Raw genomic sequence first — 14,064 nt, 5'->3', positions numbered from 1 at the left:
ATGGGAGCACCTCCTCTGTGCCGTGCTGGGTGGGAGCACCTCCTCTGTGCTGTGCTGGGTGGGAGCACCTCCCCTCCTCTGTGCTGTGCTGGGTGGGAGCACCTCCTCTGTGCTGTGCTGGGGTGGGAGTACCTCCTCTGTGCTGTGCTGGGTGAGAGCACCTCCTCTGTGGTGTGCTGGGTGGGAGCACCTCCTCTGTGCTGTGCTGGGTGGGAGCACCTCCTCTGTGCCGTGCTGGGGTGGGAGCACCTCCTCTGTGCCGTGCTGCATGGGAGCACCTCCTCTGTGCCGTGCTGGGTGGGAGCACCTCCTCTGTGCCGTGCTGGGTGGGAGCACCTCCTCTGTGCCGTGCTGCATGGGAGCACCTCCTCTGTGCCGTGCCGGGTGGGAGCACCTCCTCTGTGCCGTGCTGGGTGGGAGCACCTCCTCTGCGCTGTGCTGGGTGGGAGCACCTCCTCTGTGCTGTGCTGGGTGGGTCCTTCCCAGCTCTGCCCAGCCGGAGGCTGAGGTGTCCGGAACCCAGGCCCTGCATCTGCCTGGTCTTGCCCAGCTTTCTAGCCACTGGGAGGCCAGGTAGCTGAGCAGGGAGAGGGGTTACGCCAGCCTCAAAGCCAGTGCATGGCCCTCAGCTCTTTCCAGCCCTGATGAACACAGGTGCGTCCATCTGGAACTTCATGTCATTGAACTCCAGGACTCCTCAGCCGCCAGGGAGGACTGGACGCTCTGAGTCTGGTTTCCGCAGGAGTTGGCCCGAGGTGGAGACATTTGACCACTGGTGATGAAGCTGGCTCCACTCCCTCCATCCCACCAGGCCAGGCAAGGTAGAGCCAGAGAGGGCATCTGAGCGAAGGCAGGGCCCCTTCACAGTGTGGCCCCTGGTTCCCCCATCTCTGGCGTCCGGAGGGGCTGCGGGCAGCCTGGGGCAGAGCCTAGGGCCGCAGGAGGAGAGACTTCAGCTGCCCTCTTCTTGGGGCTCTGGCCAAATCCCAGTGTCTGCAAGAGGCCAGACCCAGCTTTGCCCAGGGCGCCTGTGGAGGGTGGGCTTCCCAGGCCTGTGCACCCCCACAGAGGGGCTTGGGGCCCACTTCCATGGGGCAGGGAGTGTGCAGCGTGTCATTTTCCCTAGAACACCTCACCTCTGGGAAAGCTGTCACTGGCTTTGAGCCAGCTTGCTCGCCTGGGACGGTGTCCCCTTCACCATCTTGGGCAGGCTTGGCATGGGCTCGGGCGTGCCGTGGGACAAGTCAAGCCTGGGGGCCCCTGGCTGCCTGGCCTCCACCTCGGCCCACCTTCACACACAGCTCAGCACGAGCCTGTTCTGGACACCAGTTCCTTTAAAAGGAGGAAAAGGGGAAAATATAATCTAAAAATGCAAAATGACAAAGTGCTGGCCTTCAGCTCGTGTGGCCCCTGGCGGAAACCGTGCCAGCCTCCCGGCAGGTCGGGAGGGCCAAGGTTGCAGGCTCCGCCGCAGCTCACAGTGCCACGTTGTGGACCCACGAGGGACCGCGCCACTCCGGGCCTGCGCTCCTGCACCAGCCACCGCCTCCGGCCCGCACCACAGAGGTCTCGTCACATTCTTAGAGCTTGGGAACGGCCTGCTTCACCTTTCTATGACCTAAAATTAACACTCAGAAAGCCTGAAAGCTCCTTAAAATATGACCTTTCCCCTCTCTCTCGGAAACCTTAGTCCGTCTCCCTGCCAGGGACTGGGGGTTAGACCTGGAGCAGATCCAGGACCGGCTTTCCCGGAGAGGCCTCGGGGCCCACCCTCTCGTCCCTCCGGGCGATAAAGGGTGATGGGAAAGCGCACCCCTCGCCCCACTCAGTGCCCTTCCTGCTCCCTGATGACACCACAACGGTGAAAGCTTTTAATCCCACCCTGGACACAAGTATTGCTCTTGGCTCCAGAACGACATAGTAAAAGTAATTAACAGAGGGCCAGAGACCTAGGAAAACAGCAACGGATTTCATGAGGCTACGAGGACCCTTTACGAGAGGCTGCGGCACCCCACCCGGCTCGCTCTCCAGCAGAACGGCAGCGGCTCCCGAGAACAGAGGCAAAGCCATGCGCCTTTCCAGACGGCAAAGCCATGCACCTTTATGCCAGAGAGGCGTGGCATTCCCTAAATGCCGAGTCATTCAACAGCAAAGCCTCTCTCGAAGGCAGGGCAGACCCAAGGGCAGGAACCAACCTCCCTCCGTGCGGTGCAGGGGACCACAGGTGTCTGGGTCACCTTCCTGTCAACTGCGTCAGGTCTAGACCCAGATGTTGGGAGGTGAGGTAGACCCAGCAGTCCCGGAGGTCTCCCCCAAAAAATATCAGACCCTTTGTTCATCTACAGATTCCCCAGCAACGGCAGCGTTTTGGAATCGCCCCAAAGCCCCGTAAGATTTATGTTTTTAGCTAGGTATTTCAATATTACAGGTGATTTACATTTAAATAGTATACTCTTCCTCACCCCGTCCCTCCCTCCCTCCTCCTTCCTTCCCTTTCTTTCGCTCTTTCTCTCTCTCCTTCCCTCCCTCCCTCCCTCCTTTCTTCCTTCTTTCTCTTTCCCTCCCTCCCTCCCTTCTTCTGTCTCTTCATCTTTCTTTCTTTATTTCATTTGTTCATTCCCTTTTCTTTCTGAGAATCTCACCCTGTCACCCAGGCTGGAGTACAGGGGCATGATCTCAGCTCACTATAGCCTGGACCCCCAGGCTCAAGTGATCCTCCCACCTGCCACTATACGCGGCTATTTTTTTTTTTAGAGATGGGGTCTTGTTATGTTGCCCAGGCTGGACTCAAACCCCTGGGCTCAAGTGATCCTCCTGCCTTGGCCTCCCAAAGCACTAGGGTTACAGGTGTGAGCCACCATGCCTGGCTATACACCTTTTAAATGTTCCTGCTCACATTTGGTGAGCAAGAAGCCTCTATCTGAGGTTTGTCACTGTTTTCTGAGAAGCATATGGGGTGTGGAAGGAGGGGCCCCGGGGAGCAAGAACGTCAGTGTTTCACAGCACACACAGGAAAGGTGGGTGAATCTGGGCAACCCTCTGGAAACATCCAAGCCTCCAGATCAAACAGCCCCGTAGGACTGGCGTCTGCTTGGTGCGTGCACACATATGAACTCATCAAGTAGGCGGGGAAGATATTCGCATTCCAAGAAAACAGAGCTTGGAGGGTGTAAATCTCGTTTAAGGTCACAGGCCGAACACTGGCCGGGCCGGGAATAAAAATCAAGTCCTCCACCTGCAAGCCCTGGGCACTTTCTGCTGCAGGGCCTGGGCTTCCAGAAATCTTAGGCACCTCAAATACAGCCATGAAATGGAGAATGAAGTTTAAAGTCCTGCGGAGCGTCAATAAAAATACGTCCTGGAGAGGCGGCCCCACCCAAGGTCCCCAGGGTTGCGTTAAGTGTGATATTACGATTATGAGTGTGACACACTTGCCTGTCAGATCGGTCCTGTTCTGAGGAGGAGAGAGGTACCCAAGTTGCTGGGGTTGACGAGGTTAGGGCTGGAGAGAGGCAGGAAGCCGGGAGAAACGACACCAGCTCAGAGCAGGCCTTTCGAAGGGCGGGAATGCTACCGAGGACACACTTATCCGTCACTGCTCAGCCATGAAGTCCGTCACTGGCTCTCAGGACTGTACTTCCAGGCCACGGCCAGGACAGCTGGCCCCTTCCCTTTCCTCCAGTCTCAGCTCGGCTGTCCCCCTGACCCCCCCCCCCCCCCCGGTTTCTGCCTCGCGTCCCCACGCTGGCCTCCCCAGGTCCCATGGCCCTGCCCTGAGCTGCCTTAGAGTGTGCTTGTGGAGCAGAGCTTTCCTGCCAGGCCACGTCGGAGGCCACCTGGTAAGGTGCTGGAGTGGCCTGGTGTCTGTTTCCCGCCCCGGTCCGTCCCGTTGGCTGTGGCCAGCATGACTCAGTGACAGAGGCAGCCTCTTCAGAAGGTGGGGGGGCTGCGGCAGGAACAGGGACAAAAGCAATGGAGGCCAAGTTCCCCCAGGAGTCTCTTTTTCTTGAGGCAGGGTGTCACTCTGTCACCCAGACTGGAGTACGGTGTGGCACAATCAAGGCTTACTGCACCTGGACCTCTGGGGCTTAAGCAATTCTCCTGTCCCCTTCTCCTAAGTAGCTGGGACCACAGGTACGAAATATAAAAACATTTTTTTTTTTTTTTGTAGAGATGGGGTCTCACCATGTTGCCCAGACTGGTCTTGAACTCCTGAGTTCAAGCAATCCTCCTGCCTCAGCCTTCCAAAGTGCAGGGGTTGCAGGGGTGAGCTACTGAGCCCACCCCCCACTGATAATCTTTGATGCCTCCCCTTCTTGTCCCAGTAACCGTCAGTGTCAGCAGAAGGAGCAGGTGTCAGTCCGTTCAGGGCACTGTAACCAAATGCCAAGAAGTGGGCGGCTTCTTAACAGTAGGATCTGTCTCTCACCGTTGTGGAGGCTGGGAAGTCCAAGCGCAGGCAGAGCCGGGGTCTGCTGAGGGCTACTTGCTGGCTTACAGACGGCGGCTTCTGGCTGTGCCCTCACTCAGTGGAAGCGGTGAGGAAGTTCTCCGGGGCCTCTTTAGTAAGAGGCATGATTCCATTTAAGAGGGGTCTGTCCCCATGACCTCATCGCTTCCTAAAGGCCCCTCCTGCTAATTCCGTCATGCTGAGGCGAGGATTTCAACCTATCAGTTTTGGAGCGACGCAGGTGTTCAGCCCATAGCAACTGGAAATTGCAGACAACCACCCAAGGTGGTGCGTCCGCGTCAGCAAAGTATCTTACTTGTGCATAAATGTTTGTTTCTTACGTACACGCGAGCTTCCGGTGACGGCCTGGCCTGTTTGTGGCAGCGTGGCGTTCTGTGCAGTGGGGCGGGCTGTCACTGTTTGCAGTGGTTTGCATTCCCTTGCCTGAGGTGAGAAGATCCAGCCCTCCCCGTGGAGCTCAGAAGGGCTCCAGCCAGAGAAGTGCGGGCCAAGCGGTGTGCAATGCTTCCCGTCAGAAGCACTGAGAGCCAGCCTGTGGTTCTGGAAGTCTCCCTGCCCTCTCTGCGTGAGCCGGGCAACGTCCCAGGTGGAGCCGCTCCCGTCAGGTTGTTAGGGAGCAGAGCCCCGGCCCGCGGGCGGTGGAGTGAGAAGTCACCGTGTGGTTGTCAGCCCTGAGAATCAGGGATCATTCCCGCCGCATGACTTAGCCCAGCCACTCCTTAGAGCCTGTGAAGGCGTTTGCCGTAAATGTAACTTTTTTTTATTGACACATCCTCTTCCTTTTATCTGCAGTTGCTGCGTGTTCCTGTTTTTCATTCTTCAACAAAAAAGAAAAAAAAAAAAACCTGCAGGGCGACGTGGCTCACACCTCTAATTCCAGCACTTTGGGGGGCTGAAGTGCGTGGATCACCTGAGTCAGGAATTCAAGACCAGCCTGGCGAACATGGTACAACCCTGTCTCTACTAAAAATACAAAAATTAGGCAGGCGTGGTGGCACACACCTGTAATCCCAGCTACTCAGGAGGCTGAGGCAGGAGAATCGCTTGAACCCGGGAGGCAGAAGTCACTGTGAGCTGAGATAGCGCCACTGACTCTGGCCTGGGTGACGGAGCGAGACTGTCTCGGAAAAATGATTCAAAAACCAGAGTCTCTGCACTTGTTTTATGTGTGTCTTTGTATGAAGCCTCTGGCGGAATCTGAGGGATGAAGGTTTAATCCTGTAGTCTCCAGTTTTTTGTTTTTTTTTTTTTTACATGAGTTTTGTCTCTTTACAGTTATGGTTAATATTAAAATAATCAAAATTGTTTCTATTATTGGATGTGATATTTCATTTACCATGATTTTCCTTGCTTTTATCTTTTCTGCCTTTTCTAAGCATGAAAACATTTTTGGATTTTTCTTTTCCCCCCAAGATGGTTTGGCGGCTGTAGATTTTTATTACTGTTCTTGGTAGTGGTTGTCCTTCATTTTCAGTCTATATTCAGAACTCCGAATTTTTTCTCATGAAGTCTCAGGTATCTACATCCTTATTCTGAACAAGGAACGTTGTTTCCTGTGTCTTGCCCTATCTATGTTATTGTTATTGTTTATAAATGCACAAAGGCGAGGAGCATTTTTACAGCGAGCAGGCACTTTACGGGCACATTCGACCAGCTGCTCACAGAGATGGGATTTATCTTTAGTGGACTTGCTCACAGTGGCTTCCAGCCCGAGGGTTGCATCTTTCCTGGGCTTGGGACCCTTCTTGGCACTGTCTGTTCAATATCATTTCCCCACCTGCTGCTCCTCTTTCCCGGACCTCCTCCAGGACGGGCCAGAGTTGCCCGGGCGACTCTGCTGGTCTCTCACCTGCTCTTGTGTGATGCGCTCTTGGAGAATTCCTTATGTCTGTCTTTCAATTCACCCAAGATCTCTTTGCCTGCATTTGCTGAGGATTTTATTACATTTGCTGGCTTCCTCTTTATTTCAATGAGCACCTTTTTTACTTTCAGGTTTATTAATTCGATATTTTCCGTTTCCATCAGTTCTGATCTTTTCCATTTCTGCCAAGTTTTGTGTATAATTACTCTTTGTAAGCTGTGTCTCATCTTTTCTCTTTAAGATCCTAAAAAACTTACTTTAAGGTCATTTTCCGACTGCTCTGGTCCTCTCTCTGCCCCGTGCCTCTCCACCCTCCTCCTTCTCTCCCTGTTCATACCCCTCACACACACTCAACCCTGTCTGCCCAGAGGGTTTGCATCGGCCTCTGCAGCCTCGAGGGATGCCCTCTGTGAACCAGGTTTCACGTCCCACAGAGCATCGGATAAATCACAAACAGAGTAACGGCGCTGCTGGTGCCTTACCTGGGTCCTGGACAGGAGGCTGCTTCCTCCCACATCCTGGTTCTCGAATCTGGAAGCTGAGGTCCGGGAAGCACTCGGCTGGAATTTTCCTTCTATTACCTCTCTGTGTGGGGGTCTCTCTGTGCAGTCAGCGGCCTCTGCTCCCCACCCTGGGAGCTGTGCCAGGTCTTCCCCCACCTTGGTTCCAGACCAGAAGCCCCATCTCAGACCCCACCCACGGGTTTTGTTCTGTCTGTTTTTGGTGTCTGCGGTGCTTGGCTTGTTTTGTTGAAATGTTTTATCTAATGCTGCTGTATATTCGGAGCAAAGAAGAACCCTCAGACCATGAACTTGGAGGGCCGTGCTGTCCAGAAATCCGGAAGGTTCATTTCTTTGTTTACTTAAATCAGCTTAAACCCAACTTGGAGCCCCACCCTGTGGGGCTGGCAGAAAATGCAACTCTCTTCCCTCCTAGAGTTGGTCCAGGATCCAGAAGCTTCCATGGTGCCCAGAAAAGCTGCAGGGCAGGGAGCTGTCACCATTGCCTCCTGGGCAGCCACTCCATGCCTGCACGTCCTGCTGCCTTAGGCAGCCCTGCCTGGTGCCTGGGGATCCTGGCCAGGGATGAGCGCCTCGGGCCACGACGTGGGCAGCCGGGTGCACTCCAGCCTCCCGGGCTGTAATCAGACCTCAGGCCCTTGGGGACACCGGCCTCCTCCTCTTCCCAGCCTCAGTGAATCTCACCCTCTCCCTCCCACTCACCTCCTGGGTTTGGGTTTTTATGAAATGGGTTTAGGTTTTTACAAAAGACAGAAAGAGGCTTTGGCTTTGAGCTGCTTTGGCTTTCTGCCTGGAAAAAAATCCCCGAGGCAAAAAAATTACAAAGAGCGGGGTGATCTGCTTGAAATCGGATGAGGGAGAGAAATAGGAAAAGCAAAACAAAGATTAATATCTCCACCCACCCCTCGAAATGTATTCCATCACATCCCATTAGGAGCTGGCGAATGAATGGGCTGCCATTCTTGGGGGAAACAGCTGGCTGTCGCCACATCCAGAAGCCAGGGATGTGGGGGCATCTGAGGCAGGGGCCACGGCCCAGCCGGTGGGCAGAGCCAGAAGGATCACGTCCCAGCCCCTGCTCAGAGCTGCCCCTCGGCGTCGACCACCCTGAGTTACCAGCAAAATGCCAACGACATTTTCAAAACTTGTATGCTCTGAAGCACACTGGGAGAGCGTGTGTCTATGGTTTAGAATGCTTACCATCCAAAAGCATTTTAAAAATAATTGTGTCCCTTGAAGAGTAAGCGACAATTACTAGAGACCTGCAAAGACGCCTCGTGTTCTGCAGCGTCGCCGGGTCTGTGGCTGCTGCCGTCTATCCCGTTGGGTCACTGCGTTCTCCATGTGAGAGGGTGGGGACGGCGGGCCTGGGGTGCAGAGGCTCAGGTTCCTCACGAACTCTGCGGGGGCTTCCTGGCACGCTGCTCCCCTTCTGCCCCGCCCACGACGTATATCTGTAAAGCAAGAGTTCTGCTGGAGTAACTGGTACCACCTCCAAAAGATGTGTCCAGCAGGAACATCAGAATGTGACCCTAGTTGGCCAAAGGGCCTTTGTGCATGTAATAAGGATCTCCAGATGAGATCATTCTGGTTTAGGTGAGCCCTAAATACAATGACAAGACTCCTAGGAGAAGAGAAGGGGAGAAGACGCAGAGACACGGGGAAGCAGGCCATGTGGAGGCAGACACAGAGGCTGGAGTGATGCGTCCACTGCCAGGCTGCCCACACCTGCCAGGCCTCCCCACACCTGCCGGGCTTCCTCACACCTGCCACGGTTCCCACACCTGCCAGGCTTCCCCACACCTACTGGGCTTCCCCACACCTGCCAGGCTTCCCAACACCTGCCAGGCTTCCCACACCTGCCAGGCTTTCCCACACCTGCCAGGCTTCCCCACACCTGCCAGCCTTCCCACATGCCGGGCTTCCCCACATCTGCCAGGCTTTCCCACACCTGCCAGGCTTCCCCACACCTGCCAGGCTTCCCCACACCTGCCAGGCTTCCCCACACCTGCCAGGCTTCCCCACACCTGCCGGGCTTCCCCACACCTGCCGGGCTTCCCACACCTGCTGGGCTTCCCACACTTACCAGGCTTCCCACACCTGCCAGGAGCTGCAGGGAGCCCTGGAGCTGACTCCGCCTCACAGCCGCAGAGGAAACCAGCCCTGTTGCCGTGATGTCCGACTCCCAGCCTCCAGAACTGTGTGAGGACACATTTCTGTTGTTTGAAGCCACCCAGCTTGGGGTCATTTGTGATGACACCCCTAGGAAACTAACTCAGGAGGTTAAACTAAATTGTCTCGAAGCCTCCACCGACGTCTCCAGGCTACAGCTAGGATGTGGGGTTTTGAATGTGGAATTACCACAAGAACGCGCAGCACACACATTCCCGTCTCCACCGTCTCCCTTCTCTCTGGATCCCCGGCCGGCCGAGAGGAGGCTGCCCTTCCCAGGCTGCTGCACCAAGGCCTGGGGTCCTGCCAGTGAAGCGTACAAGAGAAATGGCTGTGGGATGTGAGGGTCGTTAGCCCGGGAGAGAGGAGACCTCCAGGGCCGTGGTAAGTGGCCCCACAGAGTTGAAAGCTGCTCATTTGGAAAACAGATTAATCTTATTTTCGGTAGTTCCAGAGGCAGCACTGCAGGAGGGGTCAGATTTCCTTTCCTTTTGAGATGGAGTCTCACTCTGTTGCCCAGGCTGGAGTGCAATTAATAATCTCAGCTCACTGCAACCTCCGCCTCCTGGTTCAAGGGATTCTCCTGCCTCAGTGCCCCCGAGTAGCTGGGATTACCATTGCCTGCCACCATGCCCGGCTAATTTTTGTATTTTTAGTAGAGACAGGGCTTCACCATGTTGGTCAGGCTGGTGTCAAACTCCTGAACTCAAGTGATCCACCTGCCTAGGCCTCCCAAAGTGCTGGGATTACAGATGTGAGCCCCTGCGCCCGGGCCAGATTTCCTTCCAGTACAGTTTCCTGCAGGGAGAGGACTGCAGCCCTGGAAGGCAGAATCTGCCTCTGCTGGCAGCCGTGTGGGCAGGTAAGGTGAGACGGGGTCACAGCCCTGTGGCTGTTTGGGCCAGGCAACCTGAGGCCCCTTTTAAATCTGAGTTTTTGGAAGTTCGCTATTCCTTGGGCTTTTAGATCTCACCAATACTAATTTAATTCCACAAAATCAGAAATCTCCAACGAGCAGGGCCCAGGAACCTGTGTTCATGCAAAGGGCCGTTGTGTCCCAGGTAGTCTGGAGACTCAGGGCTAGTGGCTGAGTGCTCGCTGAGCTGGATGCAACCCGACGGCAGCCAGCTGCAGCCCCAGGGCTGACCCACCGAGGACACACCCAAGGCCCAGGCATGCAAGGAGCTCCCCTTCTCTCCCGAGGGGTTGGGTCCTTTGCCCTGCACAAATGCCTTTGTCGGCTACAGATGGATCAGCCTCTCTCTTCCTGTTTCTGAATTTTGGTCAAGATTAATAATAGGAGACAACTTCTTATAACGTGCTTTTCTCCAATACCTCTCCCTAAAACCTGCCTCCTTCTAGAAGCCCTGTCTGGCTGCGATGTGCCGTTTGTCTCTATTCTCTGACTTAACAAGCCAGCCGTTCCCTTAGTTCACTGCATTTATCAGCTTGGGTGAATGTGTTGTTAGCGTATTTTCAAATGAATGTTTGTTTTGAATTGACACATGAAAATTGTACATGTTTCTGGGTTCAGTGTGGTGCTTCCACGTGTGCACACAGGACATAATGATCAAAGCAGGGTGGCTAGCGTGTCAGCCCCTCTGACCTTTACCACTTCTGTGTTGGGATAACACTGAGATTCTCTTTACCAGCTCCTGTGAAATACATGACACATCCTTGTTCACCTGCTGTGTCACAGCACACCAGGGCTGTCCTTCCCTTCTCGCTGGAGCTTTGCACCTGTTGACCAAGCTCCCACCCGCACCCCTCCAGTCTCTGGTAGCTACCGTTCCACTCTCTGTTTCTGTGAGATCAACGTTTTCAGATTCCACATGTGAGTGAGATCGCGCAGTATGTGCCTTCCGGTGCCTTCTATGACCTGCTGGGGCCAAGCCATGGTCCACTCTGACGGGATTCAACAGTTCACCTGGAATTCCTGCTTTGTTCAGCAAACAGACTGTGAGCATCTGCTCCGTGCCAGCCTGGCTTATTTCAGGCAGCGTGATGGACGTCTGATCTGTCTCTCTCTAGACTGTAAGCTCCTGGGCACAGGGGCTGTCTTCCTCTTATCCATTCTCGAGGTCCCAGTCCTTAGCACAGGGTCCTGATGCACAGCAGGCACTTATATCCACCAGACTTAGGTTCAGCAGCAAGGGACGCAGACCCCAAGTTACCACTGGCCCAACCACACGAGATTTGTTCCCTCAAGTAGAACCTCCAAAGGTGGGCAGTGCGGGTGGTGCGGGCAGCTCGGCTCCACACAGCCCTCAGGGATCCAGGCCGCTTCCACTCTCTGCTCCACCGTCTCCCAGTGTTCTCGTAGCCTGAAACAGACGCTCAGGTCTAGCCTGTATATCCATGTGTCAGACAGCAGGAAGGAGGAGGGACGATTGGGGCACAGCCACTTTCCTTTAGGGAGGCAGCACACCACATCCAGCTACACCCCATTAAGTGGTCGCTGCTCATGTATAGATACAGGACAGTCTGGGAGGTGTTCCTTTATTCCCGGCAGTCATGCACGCTGCTAGAAAGAGCTCCATTCCCAGGAAATAAGGTGGAGGCCAGCAGCCTCTGCCGTGGGGCTCAGTAATTATAGCTTGAATAAACAGGTGAATCAGAGCCCAGCCACGTTCTTTATTTGGTGGGAGGATGCACTGCTATTTATGGGCATTGCTCTTTCTGCCCATAAAGATGCTGCTGGCATTGCTTCAGCGACTCAGGGACATCAGACCAGCACCCCTGGAGAACAGACACGTCCTTCCTTTCTCTTCTGGCATGCTACCTTGTCCCTCGTTCCTCTTTCTGTCCCTCACTCCTCGTTCCATCACTGGGCCCTCTGCCTTGCACACCATGGGTTACAGCAAACGTTTGCTGTTGTGATGGTAGCGGAGGCAGGGATGGTGTCCTCCGCAGGGTTTGTGAGAGGCACTCACCTGCCTTGACAGGTTTCCAGATGAGCTTTCACAGTTCTCTCAAGTCCAAAGTAAATGCCCCGGGGAAACGGGGCAGGGCTGTTACCATCATCCAACCAGGAAAGGACTTCCACTTTGGGCGATGGTGCCTCATTCATCTCCCAATACACACAGACGCTCAGGGTAGGTAGAACCATCGCCATGCTTAATTATTTTTGATTAATAAGGGAAACATGGGACCCTGGGCCCCAGACAGCGCTCTTGAGTTACAGAATAATTGATCTTTCATGACTGTGTCTGCATTTCCATCACAGTCATTTTCTCCCTGCTTTGGGTGAATTAAATCCTATTTTCAACCAGACTTAACAATTTGCCCTTAAGATTTGCTAGCCCATGATATCAAGCTAGGATAGTAGCACATTTGAAGTTTTATTGCATGTGTAAGTACAGCTGCAGGGACAGAAATCCCTGTAACTCCTGAAAACTGCCCCTGCCTCGTGCCCTTGGCCCCAGGTTCCTCGGGTCTCTCTGTTCCTGGCTGCTCCCTGCTCCATCCTGCCCACCAGGCAGAGTCCTGGCCTGTGCCAGGCATTGACAGTCCCTCGGGTGCTTCTGCTGTCTCCTTCTGTGACCTGCTGGGGCCAAGCCATGGTCCGCTCTGACCAGATTCAACAGTTCACCTGGAATTCCTGCTTTGTTCCGCAAACGGACTGTGAGCATCTGCTCCGTGCCAGCCTCAATGCTGGGCTCTGGGACACAGCTGCAAACACACTGCAGGTGACCTCTGCCCTCTGGGTCCCCAAGTCTAATGGGGAGGGGAGACGCTCGCCACACAGATGCAGGGGCCCTTTCTCAGCTGCAGGAGTGCTTTCCGTGGTTACACTCACCGTGGTGCTGCTCAGTAAGATATTGTGAGAGGGACAGAGAGACAGACCACATGCACGTAACTTTTGTGACAGTATGTTGTTCTAATTGTTCTACTTTATCATCGGTTACCACTGTTCATCTGTTACAGCACCTAATTCATAGCTGCACTCTTTCCTAAGCAGGGAGATGTCACGGGTATGTATATGCAGGCATGCATGCATCACAGGCATGTGTAGCAGAAAGCACAGCATACGTGGGGCTCGGTGCCATCCCAGGCTTCAGGCAAACACTACGGGTCTTGGGACGCATCCCAGGCAGGGAAGGGGGGACTCCTGTACACAGATATTCATGTCATTTTCAATGATGCCAACAAAAGAGAATGGATTCCGCAATCGAGAAAGAGGGAGTGTGTTTAATTTGGACTAGGGTGTGTGGTGGAGACCTCCCAAGGGACAGAGAGTGAGTGTGCAACCTGAAGGTATGGGCAGAGGGGGCCTGGGGTCTAGGGTGGGGGTCGTGCTCCTTTGGGGACCCAAAGGAGGGCTGAGCAGGACTCCTTCTGGGAACCCAGTGCTGGCCAGGAGCTGGTGCCTGGTAAGGTGGCAGGGTGGCCTAAGGAGCCAGAGGGGCCGTTGGTGGCCGGGTGAGGCCCGCCCCTGTGGGCACTTTGTGGCTTACTCTGAGTGGGAGAGGAAGCCACAGTGAGTCCTCAAGTCGGGAGGGACAAGGTCGGGTTCGCACATGTTCAGAGGTCCTCACCGGGGACACTGCTGAGTGCTGTCATGAGAAGCCAGGTCCAGGCTGAACAGAGCGAGAACGTACAGCAGAGCCAGGATGGGATGCGCCAGGCTGGGCGGCCCCAAGACCGCGCCCTCTGAGCAGGGACCAGGAGCAGTGGCTTCCAGATGGGCATTCACCATTCTCTAAAGTCCGGTATAAATGCCTCGGGGAAACGGGAGAGCGTGGAAAGGAAGATGCCGGAGGGGCGGGCAGAGCGCCGGGCATTTGCCTCCTTCCAGCTTGGCGTGGCCGTGTGAGCGCAGCAGCTTCACGGCCCTAGTCCCAGGGCTCTTCCGGAACTCGTACCCGGTGTCAGGACAAACACCTGTTGTCACCCCCCGCCCACGTGAGCGGTTCCGAGGGGAAGAGGAAGGCAGGTCGAGGAGGGCCCCAAGTCTGGGAAAGTGCACATTTCGGATCCTTTTTTGAGTTGTCTTTAGACATGAAGTCATTATCACATAGTGATTATTCCATGTTTTG

At 54.9% G+C, this 14,064-nt stretch overlaps 1 long non-coding RNA gene across 2 annotated transcripts in view; it reads right to left on the bottom strand.

Moving 5' to 3' along the window:
* Window positions 1–7,468, bottom strand: part of LOC116551568 — a 16,864-nt gene extending 9,396 nt beyond the window's left edge. Inside the window, exons 1-2 of one of the 2 annotated variants that reach the window (XR_004269000.1) lie at window positions 6,815–7,468; window positions 1,137–1,332 (exon numbers count right to left, since the gene is read on the bottom strand). This is a non-coding gene — a long non-coding RNA (uncharacterized LOC116551568). Of the gene's footprint in view, window positions 1–1,136; window positions 1,333–2,099; window positions 2,375–6,814 lie in introns of those variants that run through there. The other variant, XR_004269001.1, reaches the window with a different exon arrangement.
* Between the last annotated feature and the right edge of the window lie 6,596 nt (window positions 7,469–14,064).

The sequence above is a fragment of the Sapajus apella genome, unplaced genomic scaffold (assembly GCF_009761245.1).
Source record: "Sapajus apella isolate SASKATOON/1434 unplaced genomic scaffold, GSC_monkey_1.0 scaffold10, whole genome shotgun sequence".
NCBI lineage: Eukaryota > Metazoa > Chordata > Mammalia > Primates > Cebidae > Sapajus > Sapajus apella.
Note: the sequence above shows the minus strand (reverse complement) of the source record. Positions and strands in the feature narration are given on the sequence as shown.